Source organism: Eutrema salsugineum, unplaced genomic scaffold (genome assembly GCF_000478725.1).
Source record: "Eutrema salsugineum unplaced genomic scaffold, Eutsalg1_0 scaffold_12, whole genome shotgun sequence".
In the NCBI taxonomy this organism is placed as follows: domain Eukaryota; kingdom Viridiplantae; phylum Streptophyta; class Magnoliopsida; order Brassicales; family Brassicaceae; genus Eutrema; species Eutrema salsugineum.
This window is the reverse complement of record NW_006256895.1, coordinates 7,639,316-7,666,634: the sequence shown is the minus strand read 5'-3', so window position 1 is coordinate 7,666,634 and position 27,319 is coordinate 7,639,316. Positions and strand designations below refer to the sequence as shown.

General features: G+C 39.9%; 2 non-coding genes and 1 pseudogene across 2 annotated transcripts; 2 read left to right on the top strand and 1 right to left on the bottom strand.

Annotated features, from left to right (window-relative positions):
• The first annotated feature begins 2,319 nt into the window (after positions 1-2,319).
• LOC18025591 lies at positions 2,320-4,430 on the top strand (annotated as a pseudogene).
• Positions 4,431-12,112: 7,682 nt separating this feature from the next.
• On the bottom strand, positions 12,113-12,219 carry LOC112089586. Its single transcript, XR_002901220.1, has one exon. It is a non-coding gene; the product is annotated as a small nucleolar RNA R71 (small nucleolar RNA).
• A 12,863-nt stretch (positions 12,220-25,082) lies between these two features.
• On the top strand, positions 25,083-25,188 carry LOC112089575. The gene has a single exon (XR_002901210.1). It is a non-coding gene; the product is annotated as a small nucleolar RNA R71 (small nucleolar RNA).
• Positions 25,189-27,319: the final 2,131 nt, after the last annotated feature.

Genomic DNA, 27,319 nt, shown 5'->3' with positions numbered 1-27,319 from the left:
TTAAAATCCAAGAATTCCAAATTCCTTTGCAAATCCTACAGATTTAAACCAGCCTTAATGCACAAGTTCGATATGTTCACAAGGTATCTAAACCAAATTCCTTTGCGAATAGCTACTTCGTTCAACCTAGGTTCTTTCCAGTTATTCAATTACACTTCCATGTCAATTAAGCAACCTAAGATCTAAGTTCTAGGTGATCAATCCATAATTAGCATTAAGAACAACCTAAGATGAAGAAGAAATAGATATGAACCCTAACTAGCAAGTTAATCAAACATTCAAAGAAAACCCTAATTAACTCTAAACCTAACAGGTGATCTACTCAGACATGGTTATTGGAACAACAAACATGATGAATAGAAAGCAATAGATTAAATCGAAACAGATAAAGGGGTTCGAAATCTTCTCTCTAAACGAATAGAGTTCAGACTTGTCTCCCCAAGCTCTCAAAATCGCAAAAGCCGAAAACTCAGAGTATCTCTCTCTCAAAAATCTAAGGTCTCGACAAAAAGAGAATAAAAATCCTATATATATCTCTAAAACACGTTTTGGGCTTCCTTGGAAACGTTTAGGCCCAACTCCTTCTTCGAATAGGAAACAAAAATCGCCTTTTCCTTATTTCTCTGACAAGTGTCGAGTGTCACTCTCCATGGTGTCGAGCGACACTAAAGCACAAAATCCATACTTGACGAATTTGATCCTGATTAAGCTCCAAAGTGCTCCAAAGTCTCCAGTTAAGCTCCAAACGTACCTATGACCTGAAAAGACTCTAAAAGACTCGAAAGACACTAAAACGACTCTGTAAATAAGACTTATACCATGGTTAAAAACCATAAAAACCATGATATATCAACTCCCCCAGACTTAGCATTTGCTTGCCCTCAAGCAAACATAATACCAAATAAGAGAAAGAGGTTTGAAAACACAGAGACTCAACCTTTCATTGGAACATCGCTTTTGACCGATCACCCTGCAACTCAACTACTGCTTCATCATTCCAAATCGAACCACCATGTACTTCTCCGTAGACATTCACAGCTTTCCAGATTAAGTCCAAAATTCCACAACATTGTCCATAAACCCTCATCGCTGGATCTCACTGATGATTCAGATGCCAAGAACCTTCTAGACTCTTTCCCGTACTATACTCAAACAAATGAGCCTTACACACTTTGGTATTTTTCTCTCCCCCAGACTTGTTTTTTTCGCACACTCATCATCTTTTTCTTTCCTTCCTTTTTTATGGCATATACACGATAAGGTTAAAGCTGCGAGTACTGATGGTGTTTGCCATCGAGTCCCCGAGTTGTCCCCTTACCTTGTATCAAAGGTTTTCAGCGAATAGTGGGGTCATAGGAAACTTTCCTACCCATCGCTTCCTTCCTTTGTGTGATCATTCCAACTTAGAAGTGAAATAATGGGATCCTTGGAAATTTTCCTAGCCCTTCACTCCTAAGCGAAAACCATCTCAATCTTTTCGCCCTTTTTCTTTCTTTCTTCACTTTATTCACTCGTCACAGGGAGAGAAACACCAACATTAAATTTCACACAGGCTTTCATTTGTCAAGTACGAACGAGGAATCAAGCTCTAAGGCATTAGTCACATCAACGAGTTAAAAGTGAAGTTCAGAACTTAGCTCAGGTTAGTGGATTCTGGCGGAGGGAGGCTTGCTGGACCTGGGTCAGTTGACCCACGTGGATTCAAAAAAAAAAAAAATGTTGCATAAGAATACTTATCCCACATCGACAAGTTCTATTGTTTAGAAAGAAAACTTTCACTATAAATAAGATTCATTCATCTTAAAATATTATTTATAAGTTGTGGACCTATTCTAATATAATTTAGAAACTAAAGTCCACATTAATATTTTTTTTAAGGGGAAGCTGTATATCGATCAGCAAGATAAGTTTCAAGTAATTATATGAAACTTCCCTTTTATTTTTAAAAATCTCTTAAGATGTGGCTAAATTGCTTGACTGTCTATTTTAAGCAATTTAAAATATAAACATCAACCATCCATGCTTCTGATAATAGTACACAATTTTTTATATATTATGCTACAAAATTTTTAAATATTAAATTATGATTAACATATTTTTGTTTTGGTGTACATGTAGGTTGTAATGTCAAATATAATGGAAGGATTTCTGAAAAAAAAATCTCCACCATCTAATATAAATCCAGCAAAGGAAAAAAACATTCAACAGTCAAACACAATAGAACGGTTTCTGAAAAGAAGATCTCCACAATCTAATATTGAATTGGATGATTTATCACATGATCCAGCAAAGCGAAAAAACATTCAAGAGTCAAACACAATGGAACAGTTTCTGAAAAGAAGATCTCCACCATCTAATATTGAATTGGATGATTTACCACATGATCCAGCAAAGCGAAAAAACATTCAAGATTATCATCCTGATCAAAGAGATGAGGTACGACGCAAATACTTGACTAGAGGACCTTGTCAACCTCGCAGTCATACTTTTAAACAAAAGTCAGTAGGAAATGCATTGTGGCGCTTTAATCCACATTGGTTTGATCAGTATCCTGATTGGTTTGAGTATAGCATGGCAGAAGAAAAGGCTTTTTGCCTATTTTGTTACTTATTCAGAGTTCAAGTTGGAAAACAAAGTGGGTGTGATGCTTTTGTATCGACGGGTTTTTCTAGCTGGAATAAGGATGATAGCTTCAGTAAACATGTGGGTGATCATACTAGTTTTCACAGCAATGCCAAAAATAAATGTGAAGATTTGATGAGACAAGGTTAGTCTATCAGGCATGCTTTACATAAGCAAAACGATATTATGAAAGATGAGTATCGGATCCGTTTGAGTGCTTCGATTGATGTTTCTAGACACTTGTTACACCAAGGCTTATCTTTTCGTGCTCCTACTGAGAAAGAAGTCTCAACAAACAAAGGTAATTTCATAGAGCTTCTGAAATATACAGCTAGTCAGAATGAGGCTGTAAGAAAAGTTGTGCTGAACAATGCTCCTAAAAATAATCAGATGACATCTCCTCCGATTCAAAAAGACATTGCACATTGCTTTGCAGAAGAGGTAACTAAATCTGTTATCCAAGAAATTGATAATGATATCTTTGCTTTGTTGGTAGATGAATCTGCTGATGTTTCTGATAAAGAGCAAATGGCTGTGGTTTTTCGCTTTGTTGATAAATTTGGATTAGTGAAAGAAAGATTTATTGGCATTAGTCATGTGAAAGAGACATCTTCTTTAACTTTAAAGCATGCTATTGATTCTTTATTTGCCAAAAATGGATTAAGTTTAAAAAAGGTGAGAGGACAAGGTTATGATGGAGCTAGCAATATGAAAGGAGAATTCAATAGATTGCGCTTATTGATTTTGAAAGAAAGTAGATCTGCTTATTATGTTCATTGCTTTGCTCATCAATTACAGTTGGTTGTTGTGGCTGTTGCAAAAAAACATAATCAAGTAGGAGAATTTTTTTGACATGATTCATCTTTTGTTGAATGTGATTGGTGCTTCTTGCAAAAGAAAAGTAGTTCTCACTGAACTTAATCGCAAAAGAATGGATGAACGGATCAAGAATGGTGAAATAAAGAGTGGAACTGGGCTGAATCAAGACCGATCACTTAAAAAACCTGGAAATACTCGTTGGGGTTCACATTATAAGACATTATTCCACCTTGCTGAGATATTTCCATGTATTGTTGAAGTTCTTGAACATATTCAGAATTATGGCACAGACAGCACCAAAAGACAACAAGCATATGGCCTCCTCAAATATTTTCACACCTTTGATTTTTTTTTCTATCTACAGATGATGCTTGTTGTTCTTGGACTCACTAATAACTTATGCTGTTTCATTGGTGGAATCTACTAAACTACAGTTGCAAAAGCTTAGAGATGATGGATGGGATGATTTTGTGGCTAAAGTTTATTCTTTTAGTGAAAAAAATGAAACTGAAATGACTAATATCGAGGACGAGTTTGTTGATTCAAGAAAGCCAAGGACAAAGACTGGTATAACCAACTTGCATCATTATAAGGTGGATTGTTTTTACACCGTCTTAGATATGCAACTTCAAGAGTTTAATGATCGCTTTGACGAGGTGAATTCTGAGCTAATTGTTTGTATGGCATCCTTAATTCTGATAGATTCTTTTCGTCAATTTGACAAGTCAAAGTTGGTGAGATTGGCTGAGCTTTATCCAGATGACTTTAGTTTTGTAGAGTGGAGATCACTTGATCATCAACTTGACATCTACCTTGATAATGTGCAAAAGGATGATAGGTTTACTAACCTAGAAAGTCTTGGTGATCTTGCTCGTGTATTGGTGGAGACAAGGAAACACCTTTCTCATCCTTTGGTCTATCGTCTTTTGAAGCTATGTTTGATTCTTCCTGTTACGACTGAAACCGTCGAAAAGTTTTTTCTGCAATGAAAATTGTGAAGAAGACCTCGCGTAATAGCATTGGTGATTAGTTTTTAAGCGATTGTCTAGTTTGTTTTATTGAAAAACATGTGCTTGAAACTATCACAAATGAAACTGTGATTAAACGATTTCAAAATATGAGTGAGCGTAGAGTACATCTTTGAGATGTTTATCAATGATGATTTTTTTTTCTTTTTCCATTAAAATTTATACAATTTTTGCTATTATGACCCATGTCAATGATTTTTCTGCCTCCGCCACTGGTACAGGCTGAAGTTGTGAGAGGGATTCCCTCTTTAGAAGCCTCAACAGACACTGTGTGTGAAGCATGTCAGAAGGGAAAAGGTAAAAGTTCAGCACAAAGCCTTGAAGGAAACATCTAAAAAAATCCTGGAGTTAGTACACATGGATTTAATGGGACCAGTTCAGACTAAAAGCGTGAATGGGAAGAAATATATATTTGTCTTGGTCAATGACTTCTCCGGATACACATGGGTGAGATTCTTGCGAGAGAAATCTAAGCAGCAGAGAGTTTCAAGATACTTGCTCTACAACTCAAAACTGAAAAGGGCCGATCATTCAGATTAGAAGTAATCATGGTGGAGAATTTCAAAATGATATGTTTGAGAAGTTCTGCTAAAGCCAAGGAATCAGACATCAGTACTCTGCACCAAGAACGCCTCATCAAAATGGTGTTGTGGAAAGGAAAAATCGGACCCTGCAAGAAATGGCTAGAGCAATGCTTCATGGAAACAAAGTATCTCCACGCTTTTGGGCAGAAGCTATCAATACCGCATGCTACATCATCATCGGGTCTATGTTAAACATGGGACCAAGACCACACCCCATGAGATCTGGAATGGAAAGACCCCAAACCTAAGCTACTTTCACATCTTTGGCTGTGTCTGTTACATCTTGAATGACAAAGACAACCTTGAGAAATTTGACTTAAGAAGTGACACGGGTATGTTCCTTGGCTACGCTACCAACAGTAGAGCTTTTCGAGTCTACAACTATCGGACAAAGACCATAGGTGAAAATATCAAGGTGGGCTTTGATGATAATAGCCAATGCACACTTGAACAGATTACTTCTGAAGATGTGTGTCACACAGACACGAAAAAAGATTTCCCTGTCTCTGAGTCAGATAATTACATGGCTGAGCATGAACAACCGATGCATGACAAAGACAATCGGGTTGGTGATCGTCAAGTTGAGGTTCACAGGAATCACTCAGCTTCAGACTTAATTGGAGATGTTCATGGTGAGAGAATCACGAGAAAGAAGCAGATAGATTTCAAAGCCATGGTCAAACTGGCATGTTTCATCTCCTTCAATGAGCCTACGACTATTGCTCAAGCACTGCAGGACGAGTTCTGGGTAGCTGCATGCCATGAAAAGCTTGAGCAGTTTGTATGGTTGGATGTATGAGATCTAGTTCCTCCTCCAGACAATGTCAACATTGTAGGGACGAAGTAGATTTTCAAAAACAAGACCGATGAGGAAGGAAATGTTATTAGAAACAAAGCCAGATTGGTTGCTCAAGGGTACTGCCAGATCGAAGGGGTGGACTTTGATGAGACATTTGCTCCGGTTGCAAGGCTGGAATCTATTCGGTTGCAGTTTGGTATAGCATGCAAAATGAACATCATGCTCTACCAAAAAGATGTTAAGTGTGCTTTTCTGAATGGGATCCTCCAAGAAGAAGTTTACATTGCTCAGCCTAAGGGATTCGAATATCCAGTTTAGCCTAACCATGTATACAAGCTCAAACGAGCCCTGTACGGTTTGAAACAAGCTCCTAGAGCTTAGTATGAGAGGCTGGCTACATTTTTGCTTCAGGCTGGGCTCTCGAGAGGTGGTGTTGATAAGACCTTGTTCGTTCAGAGCGTCAACCAGGATATCTTGATTGTTCAAATATATTTTGATGACATAATATTTGGAGCAACTCATCAGAACTTGGTGAATCAGTTTGTAACGTCGATGATGACTGAGTTCCAAATGAGTATGGTAGGGGAACTAAGCTACTTCCTGGGCTTGCAGATCAAACAGACCCTATAAGGAATATTTGTTTCCCAGAGCACATATGCCAAGAATCTGGTCAAATGGTTTGATATGCAAACCAGTCGTGTTGGAAACACTCCCATGAGCACCACCAGCAAACTGTCTCCAGATGAAGATGGACCTAAGGTAGATGAGAAACTCTACAGAGCCATGATCGGCAGCCTGCTGTATCTCACCACAAGTCGACCTGACATCTGCTTGAGCGTGGGGCTATGTGCAAGATATCAAGCAGTTCCCCGCGTGTCACATCTGACTGCTGTCAAACGAGTGATAAAATATGTGAAAGGAACACTTGACTATGGAATCTATTACTCAAAAGATACTAACCTTAATCTTGCTGGATATTGTGATGCAGATTGGACAGGTTGCCTGGACGATTGGAAAAGTACTTCAGGTGGTTGTTTCTTCCTTGGAAAAAACATGGTGTCGTGTCACATGGCACAGCAAGAAAGCAAAACTGTGTTTCGCTGTCGATTGCAGAGGCTGTTGCATAAAACTACTGTGGATGAGACAAATGCTCAATGATTACGGTATACACACAGATTCCTTTCTCGTACATTGCGACAATAAGAGTGCAATTGACTTGAACAAGAATCCCATCCAACATTCTAGAACTAAGCATATTGATACCCGACATCACTTTGTTCGAGAATTGGTTGAGGATAAACTTGCTGTCATAGAACATGTTGCATATGAGCATCAGCTTGCTGATATTTTTACTAAACCGCTTAATCTCAACAACTTTTTGTATTTACGGAAAGCATTAGGGGTCTGTGAGAACTAAGACTGTCGCGACCTGGGGGAGGGGACATGTGTCATGTACAGGTTGAATGTGTCATAAAACCTCCTGAGAGCAAGTTGTCCCCATGAGTATTGCATCTATGCTGATGATGGTGCATGTACAGAACTGACTCGATGAGATGGTCACTCAGACTGGACTAAGATGCCACCACATTTTATGTCTGACTCTGATCACTGACTGGATTGAGCATAAGACCTCTGACTGATTCTCGACGAGAATGTGTAATCTCTGCTCCATACGTATCGTGTTCTTGGTTCTTGGTGGGTGTGAATGCTCCTCAGTTGAGGGTAAGCCGCACCAATGAGTGACAAAGGTGCACACAGACTTTCTGCGTCAGGATCAGGCCAACAAAATTAGAAAAACAAAACACAAACTTGATGATCATAAGTTACTGCCAACAGCTGGTGCATGTGTGAATGCTCCTCAGCTGAGGGTATGCAGCACAATCTCAATAAAGTTGTCTGATTCTGCTGTATGAAAGTCTGTGGACATCCAGTATGAGAGATCACACATGTCTGAAGCAGAAGTGGACCGTTGATGTTGTGTCAACTGCATGAAGGAACAAGTTTTACCCTTAACAAAAACAAATGAAAGCCGCAAGTGCACAGCTAATCAGTTGTAGTATTTAGGGATCGAATCCACAGAGATTTGTGTGCCTGGTATTCTTCTACGGTTTCTAACTTTATGTCTAGACTAGATTGGTTTTAAAGGTTGGTTGTTTATCACGAATTAAACTAAAACAAAAGAAACCAAATAAATCTATCCTAAAAAGCAAGTAGAAAAATCTAATAGAAAGTAAGTAAAGCAAGTAAATATCGAACTAAGGCAATTGAAAAGCAGATCTAAATAAGCAAATAAAAATCGATTGGTTTGTAAATTCTGGCTAAAAACGCTGAGCTTTTGGGAACTCTAAGGGATCATAATCGGTTTTGACACTAGGGTAGATAGATTGGGATTGACGGATATCGATATATAGGGTTCTAGAGCTAGAGTACGGCGGTATGACTACGTCACTGTCGTGATCACAACCAACTGTTTCTCGCAACCCTGACCAGTAGGTTTCCACTCTGGCCCTGGAAGGGAGAGAACGCAAGAGCTGCACAAGACTCGTCAATACTCACGATCTCGCCGCAGGTAGGTTTCCACTCCTACGGAAAATCGCCTGTTTCATTCTAGGGCTGATACTTAATGAAAAATTTCGCAACACTAACTATCTAGATCAGATACTAGGTGATCAATCAAGCATACATGCAATAAGAACAAGAATAAACAGAGAACAGGTCGAAATCCCAGATTTATAAACCTAGATGTCTTAATCGATTATGAGAGCCCCTTTCGGGAACCCTAGGCCCAACTCAGGATCTACTTAGACATGGCTGAGGTCGACATCATCATTGGTTTTAATAAAAGTAATGAAAAACAGTAAAGAAAATAGATAAAGAAAGCTTCTCTATTGAAGAACTCGGACTTGAAACAATCTTCTACAAAAATCGCATAAAAACGGCTGAAGGAAAAGGGTTTTTGTAAAGTATGAATGGTCGTCTCTAAACACTACCTAAATGACAAGTATTTATAGTCTTCAATACTCCATGGTCTCTAGGGTTCCGGAATTGAGGCTGATAATGACTTTGGGCTTCAGAAATATGGGCTTTAATTCGGAACTTGATGGTTGCGGTCGCGAGTGACGTGACCGCGGGGATTTGGTGGTTGGCCGCGGTCGGGAGGCTTCTGACCGCGGGAAATAGGCTGTTTACCGCGGTCGCGTGACTTGCTGGCCGTCTTTGAGTGGCTACGGGGCAAATGGAATATCTTGAGATCCAACCGTTGGAATGTCTCCAAACCAAGTGCATTTGAAAGCTGGTTGATTCTTTTATAAGTTGTCCAATTTTGAGGAGGTCTTTGTCTCTCCATGAGAGTTCTGACGGTCTGTATTTATCTAAAAGAGTCTTTTTGTTCCAATTTGTGCCTCTTTATCCCAAATTTTGAGGGTGATCAGACGGTGAGAAGGTCTTTGTCTCTCCATGAGAGTTCTGACGGTCTGCATTTATCTAAAAGAGTCTTTTTGTTCCAATTTGTGCCTCTTTATCCCAAATTTTGAGGGTGATCAGACGGTGAGAAGGTCTTTGTCTCTCCATGAGAGTTCTGACGGTCTGCATTTATCTAAAAGAGTCTTTTTGTTCCAATTTGTGCCTCTTTATCCCAAATTTTGAGGGTGATCAGACGGTGAGAAGGTCTTTGTCTCTCCATGAGAGTTCTGACGGTCTGCATTTATCTAAAAGAGTCTTTTTGTTCCAATTTGTGCCTCTTTATCCCAAATTTTGAGGGTGATCAGACGGTGAGAAGGTCTTTGTCTCTCCATGAGAGTTCTAACGGTCTGCATTTATCTAAAAGAGTCTTTTTGTTCTGACAGACTAGTTTTCTTGTATTTTGGTGAGAATTTTCTAGAGTAGACCAAATAGATGTTTCACGATAAGTTATAGTCTAGAAGGACGGTCACTGAGATATTGTTTAGTTCCTGCGATTTTCAAAAAAATTCTTTCCTGACTTAAGTTTGTTTGAGGACAAACAAAAAGATAAGTCTAGAGGAGTTGATAACACCGTATTTTGACCACTTTTATGGATCATAATTGTATCTTATCCAGGTGTTTTAACTCTGTTTTCAATGGTTTTTAAAGTGTTTTCAATGTTTTAGAGTTTCAAAAGACTTTACAGGAAACTTGGGCAAAAGATATGCAATTTGGAACAAATGAGCAATTTTGGATAAATGCAGACCGTCAGAAGTATGACAAGCGATGAAGACCTTCTCACCGTCTGATCACCCCCAACATTTGAGATAACATAGAGGATCCAACCAGCTTTCTAATGCACTTGGTTTGGAGACAATCCAACGGTTATATCTTCAGATACTCCCGATGCAAGAATGACAGAAAATGCAGTTCCGGAAGAGAGCAGGTGCCGGGACCGCGGCAAACACCCATTTTCCCGCGGGTTGAGCCACCGCGACCGCGGAACTTGGTCGTTCACTTTCCCGACGACTTAATTAAAGTCCAGATCAATTCCTTTCGTTATTTTTGAAGCCCTAAGTGTCCACAACCACTCCAGAAGCTATAAATACCCCCTTTCGGTCATTCTAAAGGGTGTGTTCCTTTCTGTACTTAAATTTTCGTGTGAGACTCAAACCCTAGAGAGGGAGGCCGCCGGTTTTGAAGGAGGAGCCGCCGCCGAGGAGAGCATCATCGCGCCTCCGTCTTCGCTTCCGTTCTTCGTTCTTCTTCCTTCTTTTCTTTAATTTCCTGCAACTTTCAATACTCTGTGATGATTGTTTACAATATGTTTGAGTAGTTACCCAGGGGTTTAAAAAGATTTTTCAAAGGGAATTTCATGTGTCTTTGCTTATGAATCGATAGATTTAGGATTTATAATCTTCTAGATGTTCTTCGTTTGCCTTTAATCTTACTGCGTGATTCTTTGCTGGCCACTTAGAAGCCGATCTGATATGATATGTTGCGAAAGCTTTCATTGATTGTCTGAACTAGGGTGAAACGAGCAATTCTTCTATAGGAGTGGAAACCTACCTGTAGTTGAGTTGTGAATGTTGATGAGTCTTATTCTGCTATTGCATCTTCTCCCTTCCAGAATCAGAGTGGAAACCTACTGATTAGGGTAGCGAGAGATAGTTGTTTAATGCTGCGAAAGTAGGCTATTCATACTTCCGTGCCTCGAGTTCTAGAACATACGTAGTTGATTACCTTTATCACTTGTTTAAAATCGACCTAGCATAGACTATGAACCCCTGCGAAAACCCCTTGATGCCCAACGTTTGTCTTTAATTGTTTACAACCTCCAATTTAGTTCGTTTTTCATTCGCTTATTACTTGCTTACATTCGCTTTTGTTTAATCGATTTTTACTTGTTTTATTTGCTTTCAATTTCAATTGCTTTTACTTGCTTAGCTTTTTAGTTTAGATTTAGTGACAACAAAAACCCAAAACCAAAACCCAAACCGTTTAGTTCTAATCTGATTTAAGCGTTGCAGTGAATTCGTACTGAAACAACTAAGTCTCTGTGGATCGATACCCTAAGTACTACAGCGCACATCTGTGCACTTGCAGACATTTAGGGGTTATAAATTTAAAACCTGAAGCTTAGTAAAACGAAAACAACCAACCCCGTTTACAAAACTCGCATCAAGTTTTTGGCGCCGTTGCCGGGGACTTAAATTTGTTTCGTTGCGAATCCCGGCTTAAATCCATTAGAACACTTGTTTATTTTTACTTTTTCTTTTGAATTTTTTTTCAGGTTTCTCTGCAATGAGAGACCTGGAACATGTTCCCGGAACTCTTGGTGATCCACTATATCGTGTGGATGGTGATCCAATCGATGATGATGACCTGACTGATGATGAGTTTGAAGAACCGATTTATGATGACAATGAGCTAATCGGATCGGTCAAACACAAAGATGATGATGAACTGATTGGAAGTTTCGATTCACTTGAGAAATTAATGGGAGATCGAAGAGCTATTCAACCAGCCTTACCAGAGGATTGCAAAACCGAAATTAAGGTACCCCATATCCATTTAGTTCAACAAAATCAATTCTCTGGTTATTCATTCGAAAACCCGATAGACCATATTGAGACGTTCGAAGAATTATGTGCAACCATTACAGCAAATGGGGATTACCACAAGTGTAGTCTTTTCCCATTCTCTCTTAGAGATAAGGCCAGCAAATGGCTAAAATCTTTGTCACCTGCTTCACTAAAAACGTGGGCAGCGTGTAAAACTGCTTTCCTAAATCGTTTTTACACTAGAAATCTTGCAAATCTCTTAAGAAAGAAACAAGAACTTTTAAACAAAAAGAAGATGAAGATCTTTTAGATACTTGGGAAAGATTTAGGGAATACCAAAGAGATTGTCCACACCATGGATATGCCGAGGAATACCTGCTAAGTATCTTCTATCGCGGTATAACTCTAGAGTTACGACACTCTTTTGATATAGCAAGTAATGGAGATTTCACAACTAGATCTGTAGAAGATGCTCACGTTTTCATTAAAAATTTAGGAAACAGCATCCGAAATCAAGTAACCTTTGGTAATTCTGCACTTCCTGAGAAGAAAGAAGAAATTTCAGAAGTTATAAAGTGTCTCCGTCACATAATGAGTCATCTTGGATTGCAACAACCAAATAGGGTACACAATACGTGTAACTTTGATGGTTGGGACAACCCAATGGATTCTTATGATCAAGGGATGATGAACACTGCAGAAGTATATCAAATTAATGATGTTCCATTCGTTTCTGATCACCGCGGTCGTGGCTGTTCTGACCGCGGCCAAGCAACCTTTCACCGCGGTCATGGCTGTTCTGACCGCAGCCAAGACTTGATTCACCGCGGTCGTGAGCCACCTGACCGCGGGAAAACGTCTTTCAAGCCTGGTTGGACACCACCTTCTGAACCAATCTCGGCTATTCAATCTAATCCTGTTTCATATCCAAGTTTTCCCTCTTCTGAAGCTGAAAACCTAAACAAAAAGAATTTAGAGCTTGAAAAATCTATGTCTAAAGAGATTAGTGATCTTAGATCTGAACTAAAAGAGATGCAGAAGGATTTCGATGAAAGATTATCCACCCTCCTTAGCATAATGGCCAAAACTAATTCTAAAAACTTAGAAAAATCTGAAGAGGATCCAAGTGAAAATTCTTTCGAAAGCTCAAGTGAAGCAGATCCCTCCGATGATGTGAAAGCTATCACACTTAGGAGTGGATTAGCTTACAAAGAGCCTGAATTTCCTAAAGATCCCGAAGATGAGGAAAAGGGTAAGGAAAAGGAGAAAGAAAAAGAAAGAATCACGAATGAAGATGTTGAAAAGGAAGTGGTAGGAGAGAAGGATGGAGAAGAAGTAAGAAAAGATTCATCCCAAGAAATCCTTGGAGAAGACCCAATTCCACCTCCACCAACTAGTGTCTACAAACCTAAACCTCCATATCCTAGAGCCTTAAGAGCCCCTAAGAAAGAGAAAGAAAAAGCTAAGCTGAAAGAGCTAATCGATCAGTTAAATGTGAGATTACCTTTTGTAGAAGCTTGTGCTATGATTCCTGCTTTAAGAAAATACATGAAGGGCATTCTAACAAATTCTTTAACTCTTGAAGAAGGCGTTATGATGATAACCCATGAATGTAGTTCTATCCTGCAAAGCCAAATCCCTGAAAAGAAAAATGATCCTGGAAGCTTCGTACTTTCATGCACCAACAATGATGTAGCTTTTGAGCGTGCTCTCTGTGATTTAGGTTCTAGCATAAACATGATGCCTCTTTCAGTAGCAAAACGTTTAGGACATCACACTTTCAAGCCCACTAAAATTTCTTTAGTATTAGCTGATCGTTCTGTTAGACAACCAGTAGGTATCCTAGTAGATGTTCCTATAGAAATCGAAAAATGTTCCATACCAACCGATTTCGTAGTTCTAGAACTAGAAAAAGAACCTAAGGATCCACTTATTCTTGGAAGACCATTCTTATCTACAGCCGGAGCCATAATCAATGTTCCTGAAGGAAAAATCGACCTTCATCTAGCAGGTTCAATTATGTAGTTTGACATGAACAAAAGTTTCGATAAACCAACTTTGGATGGAAAAATTTGTTGGGTTGATGAGTTAGACGGAATTATTGAGGAAGTCTATGAAGATCTGCTTCTAGACGACCCTTTAAGTGTCACGCTTTCACCCGCAAAAGATGAACGCAATTTCCTTGAAGGAATTTCGAGTGAATGCGCACGTATGCTTGATAAGTCCGAAACTTATAGGAAACCTCTAAACTATCTAGATCTTAAGGACCAAACAAACATTCCTACACCTCCTAAAGACACTGCCGCAGCAATTAATGATCCTTGGAGCGAGCTTAAAGCCCCTAAAGTCGAGCTTAAACCTCTTCCCGTCGGACTTAAGTACGCTTTCCTTGGACCAAATTCTACTTATCCTGTCAAAATAAACTCTAGTTTGACGAAAGAAGAAACCACAATGCTGTTGACTGAGCTGAGAAAGCATAGAAAAGCCTTAGGATATTCCCTTGATGACATACCTGGAATCTCTCCAGATCTCTGTATGCACAAGATAAATCTAGAGGATAATGCTAAAAACTCAATCGAAAGTCAAAGGAGACTGAACCCTAATCTCATGGATGTTGTCAAGAAGGAGATTATGAAGCTTTTAGAAGCTGGAATAATCTTTCCTATCTCAGATAGCACTTGGGTTAGTCCAGTTCATGTTGTTCCAAAGAAAGGAGGAGTCACTGTCATTAAAAATGATAAAGATGAAATGATCGCTACAAGAACAGTAACTGGACATCGTATGTGTATCGATTACTGGAAACTGAATGCAGCAACTAGGAAAGATCATTTTCCACTTCCCTTCATAGATCAAATGCTAGAAAGATTAGCTAATCACCCCTACTATTGCTTCCTTGATGGATACTCCGGATTTTTCCAAATTCCTATTCGACCGGAGGATCAAGAAAAAACGACATTCACTTGTCCAAATGGCACGTTTGCTTACAGACGTATGCCTTTTGGATTGTGTAATGCACCTGCTACCTTCCAGCGGTGCATGATGTCGATCTTCACAGACTTTATTGAAGATTTCATGGAAGTATTCATGGACGACTTCTCTGTCTATGGATCTTCTTTTGAAAAATGCCTAGGCAATCTTGGTAAAGTTCTGCAAAGATGTGAAGATAAGCACTTAGTATTAAATTGGGAAAAATGTCACTTCATGGTACAAGACGGAATCGTGCTTGGGCACAGAATTTCCGGAAAAGGTATTGAAGTTGACAAAGCTAAAATCGAAGTCATGACCAGCCTACAACCACCCACAAACGTAAAAGGAATTCGTAGTTTCTTAGGACACGCAGGATTTTATAGGCGCTTCATTAAAGATTTTTCTCAAATAGCTAGACCTCTTACGTATTTGCTTTGCAAAGAAACGAACTTCGAGTTCGATGATGAGTGCTTAGCCGTGTTTCATAAGATCAAACAAGCTCTTGTCTCTGCCCCTGTCGTGCAAGCACCTGATTGGGAACTCCCATTCGAAATCATGTGCGATGCAAGTGACTATGCAGTCGGAGCAGTGCTTGGCCAACGAAAAGATAAGAAACTGCACGTAATCTACTACGCTAGCAGAACTCTAGACGAAGCTCAATGCAATTATGCTACAACAGAGAAAGAACTTCTAGCTGTCGTATTTGCATTTGAGAAATTCCATTCTTATCTCGTAGGATCTAAGGTCAAAGTTCATACTGATCATGCTGCAATCAAATATTTAATGTCTAAGAAAGACGCTAAACCTCGGTTGATAAGATGGATCCTCCTACTGCAAGAATTCGATATCGAAATTCGAGATCGGAAAGGAGCAGATAATGGAGTTGCAGACCATCTTTCACGAATTCGAGTTGAAGAAAGATTGCCTCTAAATGAAAGTTTGCCAGAAGAAAATATCTATGCAATAGATACTACCCCCAATGCCAATACCGCACCACCACGTCCTCTAATGCGACGAGCAGATGCTTTCAACACCCCATGGTTTAGGCACATAGCAAATTACCTAGCAGCTGATGTAGAACCACCACAATTCTTTGGTTATAGGAAGAAAAAGTTCCAGAAAGACATAAGACATTATTTTTGGGATGAACCCTATCTGTATAAGAGATGTGCTGATGGGTTATTCTGAAGATGCGTGGCTGAAGAAGAGATGGAAGGAATTTTATTTGGATGCCATAGCTCGTCTTACGCAGGACATTTTGCAACCTTCAAAACCGCTTCAAAGATCTTGCAAGCAGGTTTTTGGTGGCCTACTCTGTTCAAAGATACTCAAGCTTATATATCGCGATGCGATAAATGCCAAAGGATAGGCAATATAAGCAAAAGGAATGAGATGCCTCAAAATTTTATTCTCGAAGTCGAAATTTTTGATGTCTGGGGAATAGATTTTATGGGACCCTTTCCTACTTCTTTTGGAAACCAATACATCTTAGTAGCAGTAGACTACGTCTCTTAGTGGGTAGAAGCAGTCGCAAGTCCCACCAATGATGCGAAAGTCGTCATGAAGCTGTTTAAGTCTGTTATATTCCCGCGTTTTGGAGTTCCTAGAATTGTGATAAGCGACGGAGGATCGCATTTCATCAACAGAGTTTTCGAGAATCTTCTTAGAAAGAATGGAGTTACACATAAAGCTGCTTCTCCATACCATCCCCAAACCAGCGGTCAAGTAGAGATCTCAAACAGAGAAATCAAGTCGATTTTGCAGAAAACTACTACAGTTCATCGCAAGGATTGGTCTACCAAGCTTGACGATGCATTATGGGCATATCGAACAGCATTCAAGACACCGTTAGGAACAACACCATTCAACCTAGTTTATGGAAAAGCATGTCACCTTCCAGTAGAACTCGAGTATAAGGCGCAATGGGCTATAAAGGAGACGAACATGAATCTGAAAACAGCTGGAGAAAGAAGACTACTTCAACTTCACGAGTTAGAAGAAATCCGACACAATTCCTACGAAAACTCGAAGATCTACAAGGAGAAGACTAAAGCATATCATGATAAGAAGATTATTCATAGAACTTTTGCTCCTAATGATAAGGTACTTTTTTCAATTCTCGTCTTAAGCTTTTTCCAGGAAAATTATGTTCAAGATGGTCAGGACCCTTCACGATAAAGGAAGTCAAACCATACGGAGCCATAGTCCTGTGGGACAGAACCGGAAACTCATTTACAGTGAATGGACAGCGTGTAAAGCCATATCTGGCTGAAGAAAGAGAAGACGAAAGAGAAGTGATGTTTTTGATTGATCCATCATCGGCCAATGATGAGACCAAAGAGTGTCACGACCACGGTTAAGTCTAATTGAGCAACAATGTCAAGCTAATGACTTGAAACAAGCGCTTAGTGGGAGGCAACCCACTTGGTATTTTATCTATTTCCCTTTGACCTTTATTTTCTATTTCCATTGTTTTGTTTCTGTTTCATTTAATTTCAGGTTTTCAATAAGGAAGAATAGATTCAAAAGACGAGCAGCACTCTCCAGCACGATAAGTTCACTTAAACATTTCAACTTTTCTATTTTCTTTACCATTCTTTCCAAGATTTATCACACTGAGGACAGTGTGAAATAAGTCTGGGGGAGGATGTTCATCCGTTACTAATGACATTTGATTTGTTTTGAGTTTGTTTTGGACACATAAAATTTTTCAAAAAGTTTTTCATACAAATTTTAAAAAAATCGTTTTCAAAAAAAAAAAAAAAAAAAAAAAATGTCTTTCAAAAGGTTTTCAAACCAGGAACACAATAAACAATACTATGATGAATTAGACCAGTGTGCTTCTACGCTATTTCCTCGTTTTTTGCTCTTTTATGATTTAGGCCTAGACTAGGCGGTAGCTAAGTACTTGCATTACGAAATTCCACCAGAGGACTTCTATTCATGGAGATTCTTTCTGACAGGATATACTAGCTCATTTTATTTGACCTTAATATTGACATTTAATTTTCTCATCATTGATTTTAGGCAGGCATCGACATACATATCTAGGACGTCTTTTACCCTCACTTTTACCACTCTTTGTCGTCCTAGATGACCAGTTTATCTTTATCTGGTACCATACCCTAAACCCAAAACCCTTGTTTTCAATCCTCGTGCATTCTCTCTTTAGTTTATATCAGCAGATATGTGCAAAAACGTCGGAGAGAAGAGGAGCGACGCAGTTTTCAGTCACTCACAAAGGAGACTGAATGGAATTGGGAAAGAAGAGTATCAGAAACATCAAGAAGCTTTACAAGACAAATCTTAACTGGTAATTTCGTGCTCTCTAAGACTCTATATCTAAAGGTGTTCCCTCTCTATTCAAAAAAAAAAAAAAAAAAAAAACGAATGAATGAAAAGAGAGAGGGAAACAAAAAGCCTAATGAGTCCTAGATTGTCGAAATTTGTGGAGCAAGAAGTATCTACTAAGCGTTTATAGAGCTATGTTTTTGAAAGATTTACAAAAATCTAAGTCTGGGGGAGTTAGGAGAGAACCTGAGGAATAAGGCCAGTAATCTATGGCAAGAAGAAAGTGACTGAAAACTGTGGATACCAACAGCTTCACTCTCTCTTGCGGTTTTGCATAATATCTTGCATTCTCCAGATCTTCAGGTAACCCGTAAACACTTTAAGCCTTACCCCTAAAATAACCCTTTTTACACCTAGCCTAGATTGCCTTGCCTAGAATTTCTTTGATGAGAACCACCGAGATTTCTAATGAATGTTAAGAGCTAGTTGACTGGAAGTCAGATCTAAGTGTGTAGATTTTCGCATGACGGATTAACGGACTAGTTTGCTTGTATTTTGGTGAGAATTTTCTAGAGTAGATCCAAATAGATGTTTCACGATAAGTTATGGTCTAGAAGGACGGTCACTGAGATATTGTTTAGTTCCTGCGATTTTCAAAAAAATTTCTTTCCTGACTTAAGTTTGTTTGAGGACAAATAAAAAGATAAGTCTGGGGGAGTTGATAACACCGTATTTTGACCACTTTTATGGATCATAATTGTATCTTATCCAGGTGTTTTAACTCTGTTTTCAATGGTTTTTAAAGTGTTTTCAATGTTTTAGAGTTTCAAAAGACTTTACAGGAAACTTGGGCAAAAGATATGCAATTTGGAACAAATAAGCAATTTTGGATAAATGCAGACCGTCAGAAGTATGACAAGCGATGAAGACCTTCTCACCGTCTGATCACCCCCAAAATTTGAGATAACATAGAGGATCCAACCAGCTTTCTAATGCACTTGGTTTGAAGACAATTTAACGGTTAGATCTTCAGATACTCCTGATGCAAGAATGACAGAAAATGCAGTTATGGAAGAGAGCAGGTGCCGGGACCGCGGCAAACACCCATTTGCCCGCGGGTTGAGCCACTGCGACCGCGGAACTTGGTCGTTCAATTTCCCGACGACTTAATTAAAGTCCAGATCAATTCCTTTCGTTATTTTTGAAGCCCTAAGTGTCCACAACCACTCCAGAAGCTATAAATACCCCCTTTAGGTCATTCTAAAGGGTGTGTTCCTTTCTGTACTTAAATTTTCGTGTGAGACTCAAACCCTAGAGAGGTAGGCCGCCGGTTTTGAAGGAGGAGCCGCCGCCGAGGAGAGCATCATCTCGCCTCCGTCGTCGCTTCCGTTCTTCGTTCTTCTTCCTTCTTTTCTTTAATTTCCTGCAACTTTCAATACTCTGTGATGATTGTTTACAATATGTTTGAGTAGTTACCCAGTTGGGTTTAAAGTGATTTTCAAAGGGAATTTCATGTGTCTTTGCTTATGAATCGATAGATTTAGGATTTATAATCTTCTAGATGTTCTTCGTTTGCCTTTAATCTTACTGCGTGATTCTTTGCTGGCCACTTAGAAGCCGATCTGATATGATATGTTGCGAAAGCTTTCATTGATTGTCTGAACTAGGGTGAAACGAGCAATTCTTCTATAGGAGTGGAAACCTACCTGTAGTTGAGTTGTGAATGTTGATGAGTTTTATTCTGCTATTGCATCTTCTCCCTTCCAGAATCAGAGTGGAAACCTACTGATTAGGGTAGCGAGAGATAGTTGTTTAGTGCTGCGAAAGTAGGCTATTCATACTTCCGTGCCTCGAGTTCTAGAACATACGTAGTTGATTACCTTTATCACTTGTTTAAAATCGACCTAGCATAGACTATGAACCCCTGCGAAAACCCCTTGATGCCCAACGTTTGTCTTTAATTGTTTACAACCTTCAATTTAGTTCGTTTTTCATTCGCTTATTACTTGCTTACATTCGCTTTTGTTTAATCGATTTTTACTTGTTTTATTTGCTTTCAATTTCAATTGCTTTTACTTGTTTAGCTTTTTAGTTTAGATTTAGTGACAACAAAAACCCAAAACCAAAACCCAAACCGTCTAGTTCTAATCTGATTTAAGTGTTGCAGTGAATTCGTACTGAAACAACTAAGTCTCTGTGGATCGATACCCTAAGTACTACAGCGCACATCTGTGCACTTGCAGACATTTAGGGGTTATAAATTTAAAACCTGAAGCTTAGTAAAACGAAAACAACCAACCCTGTTTACAAAACTCGCATCAATGAGCTATCATGCATAGTGTAGAAGTGTGCAGGTCTAAATCATCATAGTTTTGCGTCAAACATTCCTGAAAAATACTTAATGTCGAATAGGTTACATATTAAAATTTAAAAAGTGCTTGAAATTTAAAAGCAAAAGGAAGAAAATGATTAGTACGGATAGACATCCTCCCCCAGACTTAAATCACACTGTCCCCAGTGTGAAAAGGTTGGTGAGAAGATGATGAATAAAAGCGAAATAAAATAAGATAAAAGAAAAGAAAATGATGATAGAACCGTGATGGTAGTGAAGTGCTGATCAATCACTCATCCTCCGATGTGTCGTCTGTGAACTGGTGCTGCTCCTGTAGGAAGGTGACAACGCGCTCAAAGCATCGTCCCTGTCTCTAAACTCTGCGCTCCAGATCAGAATGTGTGTGCGATGATGTAGATGGTGAGGTGTGGCCGGTCGAAACAGATGGCTGAAAGTGAGCACTGGCCGCAGCTGCATCACGCCTCGCCTTGGCCACTATGTATTGGCCAATGGTGAATGGTAGTCGAGGTACAGATGGCAGAAAATCATCGGATTTCGGAGTCCATCGCGGACGTCCTCCGTTACACAATCTCGGCACTGATGGTGAAGGCAAGCTGACTCGGTGCTCCTCAGTGCCAGTGCAATACTTGTAACCAAACCTGTCTGGATCAAAAGCAGCACGAGAGATAGTGTGATCGCGAGAGAGATAAAGTAGGTCATACCAGACATCGGGAAGTGGATCATCAGATGAGAAATCGAATCCTACAGCCTGTAGTATCGCTGTAATAGCACTCTCGTAAGCTGGAGTAGCGTCCTCGCAACCATGTAAATCATGCTTCACCTTGACCATGTTCTGTGCTATGATCCAGGCAAAGCAAGCAAGTCGTGGGTCGTCCATAAAGGGAATCTGAATGAGCTCGGTCTACAAAACACATCCCATGTTGGCTCTAGAGAAAATCGTGTGTGCTAAGAGTTTGTGCACAACTCTCACTGCTGGATGAGTAAGAAGGGCTGACTTGGATCTCCCGCTATCATAGACTCCATGACCCATCTCTCTCCACAAGTTAAAATCGGGTTCATCTTCCAGGTAAATGCCATCGGTGTCTGGAAGCTTAAGAGCTTCGCAAAGCTCAGAGATGGTGAGAGAGTAAGGCTGTCCGCGGATAGAGAATGACAGGATGCCATCTGATGCTCTGGGGTTCCTCCTCTTCGTGTGGTGGAGTGTAATAGTTGCTAAGAACTCGCGGACTAGCTTAGGATAAGTCGGAAGGTTCAGCTCCATGTAGGGTCTCAGCTTAAGTGCATCGATGTACCAGATCACATCCTCTCTGATTCCAAGCATCTCAAGTGTATGATAATCAATGCAAGGCGTGGGTTTGATGTTCAGCTTCTTGAAACATCTTGCATAGTCCACTCTCTGGTTTGTCTCCCTGCCAATGTATCGAATCTGTGGTGGCTCGGGAGCTGCTCGTGTTTCTCTTTAGTGCTGGAGCAATCTCATCACATAGTTTCTCCTTCTCGGTCTGGCTTGGTTAAGCATGTACTCTCCTAGAGTAGCATCATCGGGAATGTCCTCAGAGCTGTCACCAGCGCGACGGCTTCTTCGGGATCTGGTTTGTTCCATTTTTCTGCAAAACGAAATGATTCTTGGAAAAAGAGTGAATATGGATGCTGATTTTAACACATTAAGATCAGTTATACTAACATTAGTATAAAGAGATTAGTTAAAACCATGAGCAAGCAGAATTGACATTAAATCAAAGAAATCAAGTAGTTCATGACTAGATTCGGATTTTTGATGTTCTTAACATAGAAATCTTCTAAAAATCGGTTTTTATGAGCAATTTCCATGTAAAATCTAAAGATTACCCAATACTAATCACTAATCACACAAGACTTAATCAGATTCATCAATTTTGCTGTTCCAAATTCGATTTTTATAAAGCATGTAGAATCCAAGTTTCAAAAATTTCAATTCCTCTTAAGCTAGTTGTTAAAAACGATTTTTAGATAACCTAAAAGGATAATCTATTGTTCTTAAGCTATTTCCACCATCAATAAACAGAGATTTGAGCTTTTTAAGAAAACCATAAGTTCTGAAATCAATTAAAAATGGCAAGTTTGAGGTTCATACCTTGCTGGAAAGAGAGATTTGATGGCAGAATTGAAATCAGCTTTGAAAAAGAGTGAAGTTTGAGCCAAGAACCTCTTAAAAAGCTTAAGAATTGAAAAGTGTGTTCTATCTCCTAAATCTCCAAGTCTTTAGGAAGAGAAGAGAAAAAGGAGTTTTGATCCAAAAAGTGTGTTTCTTTTCTTTAAAAGGCGTTTTTGTGGCAAAAACGGAAAATTTCCGGGAAATTTTTAAGTTTACGGGAACTTACCTTTCTTGTCTTGCACATAAGGTAAGTTTAAAACTTACGGAGAATCTTTACGGGTTTTACTGGGAATACTCCGGGAATCACCGGGAATCACCGGGAATCACCGAGAAACACCAGGTAACACCGGGAAACACCAGGTAACACCGGGAAACTTTGAAAAGTGGCGGATTTCCGCGTTGTCACCTCAACGACCAACGGCCGCGGTCAGGAGACGCGAGACCGCGGTGATTGAGGGCTCGGCCGCGGTCACGTTCACGGTGCCGCGGTCGATGCTTCCTTGGCTGCGGGTCGGTTGGTCGCGACCGCGGCTCTTTCTCCTGCGTCCTTCGTCCAACTTTCTGGTCTTTGCCGGGCCGAGCAGCTAAAAACCTATCCTTTTCTTCTTGGTTTTCCTAATTTTCTGATTTTTTTGTGTTTTTTTTTTATAAAATACCTGAAACTTAAAAGAAAAAAAGCATAAATTGTAAAAAGGAAAAGAAAACTAAAAGAAAGAGTACCTAAATGGGTTGCCTCCCATTAAGCTCTTTTGTTTTAAGTCGTTTAGCTCGACGTAGGCATGAAGAATCAGGCTGATTTGAATGGCACTCCACTTGATGTGCCTTTATCGCTTCCGGTAGCTGGAGATTTTACTTCTTCTCCTTGAGGAGCCGTCTTCTTCCCTTTATTCTTCTTCCGGACTTTAACATTGTTTAGAACCCTTTTTGTGTTTTCGATCAGCTCCTGGATTTGGTCCTCACTAGTTTATGTTGCATCTGGTGGAATGATGATCTTGATCTTCGCAAAAGCTTTCGGCTTCTCTTTTTCTTTCTCCTTGGGCCTGTTTCCTTTGCTTGGAAAATCGTCTAGGATAGTCGGGTAGTACCTTCTGCGATCCACATTGAGGAAAACAGCATGCCGGTGTGCGTGATCGATTACTGCTCCTACGGTAGCTAGGAATGGTCTCCCGAAAATGAGTGGCCTCTCCTTATCTTTATCCATCTCCAGGACTTGGAAATCAGCTGGAACAATCTTATCTCCCACTAGAACTTGTAGATCATGAATCGCCCCTTCAGTATCTTTTTGAGATGAATCCCCAAAGATAACCTTAATCGTCGATGTCCTTAAGGTTTTTATGCCCAATTTCTCGGCAAATATCTTTGACATGATGTTGACATTGGCTCTGGAATCGCACAGGCAGTCTGTAAACTTGATTCCTGAAATGAAACATTGGAAAACAAAACGTCCCGGATCATCGGTTTTTGTAAGCCTTTGAAACGGTGATCGTTCAGATACCTTAAATGGTGGCTGCTTGGCATCGACATCTTTGTACAGTGGTACAAAGATTGGGGTTTCTTCTTTCTTTCCATCGGTTCTGGCCTCTCCTTCGGGCAATGTGGTTATGGCGTTGCAAAACTTCTTAGGGTTATCTTCAACTCTTCCTGGAAGAACTCCACTTTGCCTCTTCATAGAGTCGGCTGTTTGGGCGACTTGCACGTCTAGCTTTTTGACGTGCGAAGATAAAGATTCGAACTTACCGTTCAGATCATTGTACATGCAATCGACTTTCACGTTCACGTCTTTAGATGTTTTTTCGTTCGTCATAACGAGCTGCTGGATGGACTGTTCAAGTCTACCGATTTGTGAAGCTAGCTGGTTCGTCGTGACTCCCTGCTGTTGTACAAATTGATTGTTAAAACCCGTACCTTGGTAGTTATATGGTTGTCACGGTTGATATGGTACTATTCCTCCGAAGTTTCCACCTTGAAACTTGTTTTGGAAGGATTTTTGCTGAGGTGGGTAGTACTGATCTTGAGGATTCTCCACATTTGGATTGCGGTAAGAGAGATTGTTGTAATTCGCATTCCGAAAGTTGTTGTTGTTACCATTGTTGGAGCGATTTTGATATGGCACCAGTGCTCCTACATAGTTCACATCTTCTTCTTGAAAGGCCTGATTAATGTGATCAATATCACTAGGTCCTTCATCTTCTGCGCCATTGTTGGTCTCACAAGCATGGATTAGGCGATTGTTGCTCTTCAGAAGCTGGCTCATCATGTTCTTCAACTCGGTTATCTCCTTATTGTCTGTACCGGTTTGCTTTGTCGATCTATCGTATTCAGGACAATCATTGCTATTGGCTTGAGCCAAATTTTTGATGAGGGCTCTTCCTTGGGCTATCGTCTTTTGTCCAAAATCTCCATTGCTAGCTGTATCAAGTGAAAGTTTGTATTTTGGTTCCAAAACTCGGTAAAATGGGTTCAACAGGCTTGATCCATGAAATCCATGGTGAGGGCAATCACGTTCATACTCCTTAAAACGTTCGCAGGCTTCATAAAAAGATTCAGTTGGCCCTTGTTGAAAGTTTGAGATCTTTGTTCTCAACTGATTTGACCTTGACTTAGTATAGAAGTGGTTCAAGAATGCAGTTTTACATTCTTCCCAATTAGTAATCGATCCTGCAGGCAAAGATTTCAACCAACGGTGAGCTTTATCTGCTAATGAAAAAGGGAACAACTTACACTTTAAATAGTCTGGTGGAACTTGGTTTGTTCTCATCATGCTGCAGATTTTTTCAAAGAGCTCGATATGGTCCATTGGGTGTTCGGAAGGAACTCCATGGAATTGGTTTTGCTTCACCAATGAGATGATTTGAGGCTTGACTTCAAACTCATTCCGGTTCGGAAATGGGACTTGAATTGCAGATCGATTCTGAAAATTTTGAGTAGGTGCATCAAAATCAGCTATGCTATGGTTTCTAGCTTGTCTTCGGTGTTGATTTGCTGGCTGAACAGGGCGGTTAATACGTCCATTCGGCTGCACTCCTTGGTGGTCACCATCGGCTGCATTGATGGGTGCTTCAAGGTCTTCACGTTCTTCTCTCTCGCGGTTCTGGTGGTTTCTTGGAGGAACCTCATCATCCTCTCCATCTTGTCGAGCATGATCACCTCCTCCGTGATCATTCTCTTCATTTTCTCCATGTTCGGACCCGTCTTGGTCCATATTCAAAGTTCGATTAATAGGATCTCCAGGCTGGTCGTCGTTGGCCATTCCTTGCGTTCGTCTAAGTCTTCGAAGTTCTATTTCGTGTCTGTCTATCTCGTCTAGAATTGGAATGTTTTCTACAGGTCTGTGCCTGGTATTCATGCAATTCAGAGAAAAACAAAAGAAGGGAAAGATAATTCAGCAAAATTTTTAAGAAAGAACTAGAGATCAGGTATCTAGAACAGAAGTTAAAACAAGAAAAATAGCAAAAGGCAGTCAAACAAATCCCCGGCAACGGCGCCAAAAACTTGATGTCGTGTCCACTGCGTGAGGGAACAAGTTTTACCCTTAACAAAAACAAATGAAAGCCGCAAGTGCACAGCTAATCAGTTGTAGTATTTAGGGATCGAATCCACAGAGATTTGTGTGCCTGGTATTCTTCTACGGTTTCTAACTTTATGTCTAGACTAGATTGGTTTTAAAGGTTGGTTGTTTATCACGAATTAAACTAAAACAAAAGAAAGCAAATAAATCTATCCTAAAAAGCAAGTAGAAAAATCGAATAGAAAGCAAGTAAAGCAAGTAAATTTCGAACTAAGGCAATTGAAAAGCAGATCTAAATAAGCAAATAAAAATCGATTGATTTGTAAACTATGGCTAAAAATGCTGAGCTTTTGGGAACTCTAAGGGATCATAATCGGTTTTGACACTAGGGTAGATAGATTGGGATTGACGGATATCGATATATAGGGTTCTAGAGCTAGAGTACGGCGGTATGACTATGTCACTGTCGTGAGCATAACCAATTGTTTCTCGCAACCCTGACCAGTAGGTTTCCACTCTGGCCCTGGAAGGGAGAGAACGCAAGAGCTGCACAAGACTCGTCAATACTCACGATCTCGCCGCAGGTAGGTTTCCACTCCTACGGAAAAATTGCCTGTTTCATTCTAGGGCTGATACTTAATGAAAACTTTCGCAACACTAACTATCTAGATCAGATACTAGGTGATCAGTCAAGCATACATGCAATAACAACAAGAATAAACAGAGAACAGGTCGAAATCCCAGATCTATAAACCTAGATGTCTTAATCGATTATGAGAGCCCCTTTCAGGAACCCTAATCCCAACTCGGGATCTACTCAGACATGGCTGAGGTCAACATCATCATTAGTTTTAATAAAAGTAATGAAAAACAGTAGAGAAAAGAGATGAAGAAAGCTTCTCTATTGAAGAACTCGGACTTGAAACAATCTTCTACAAAAATCGCATAAAAACGGCTGAAGGAAAAGGGTTTTTGTAAAGTATGAATGGTCGTCTCTAAAAACGACCTAAATGACAAGTATTTATAGTCTTCAATACTCCATGGTCTCTAGGGTTCCGGAATTGAGGCTGATAATGACTTTGGGCTTCAGAAATATGGGCTTTAATTCGGAACTTGATGGCCGCAGTCGGGAGTGACGTGACCGCGGGGATTTGGTGGTTGGCCGTGGTCGGGAGGCTTCTGACCGCGGGAAATAGGCTGTTGGCCGCG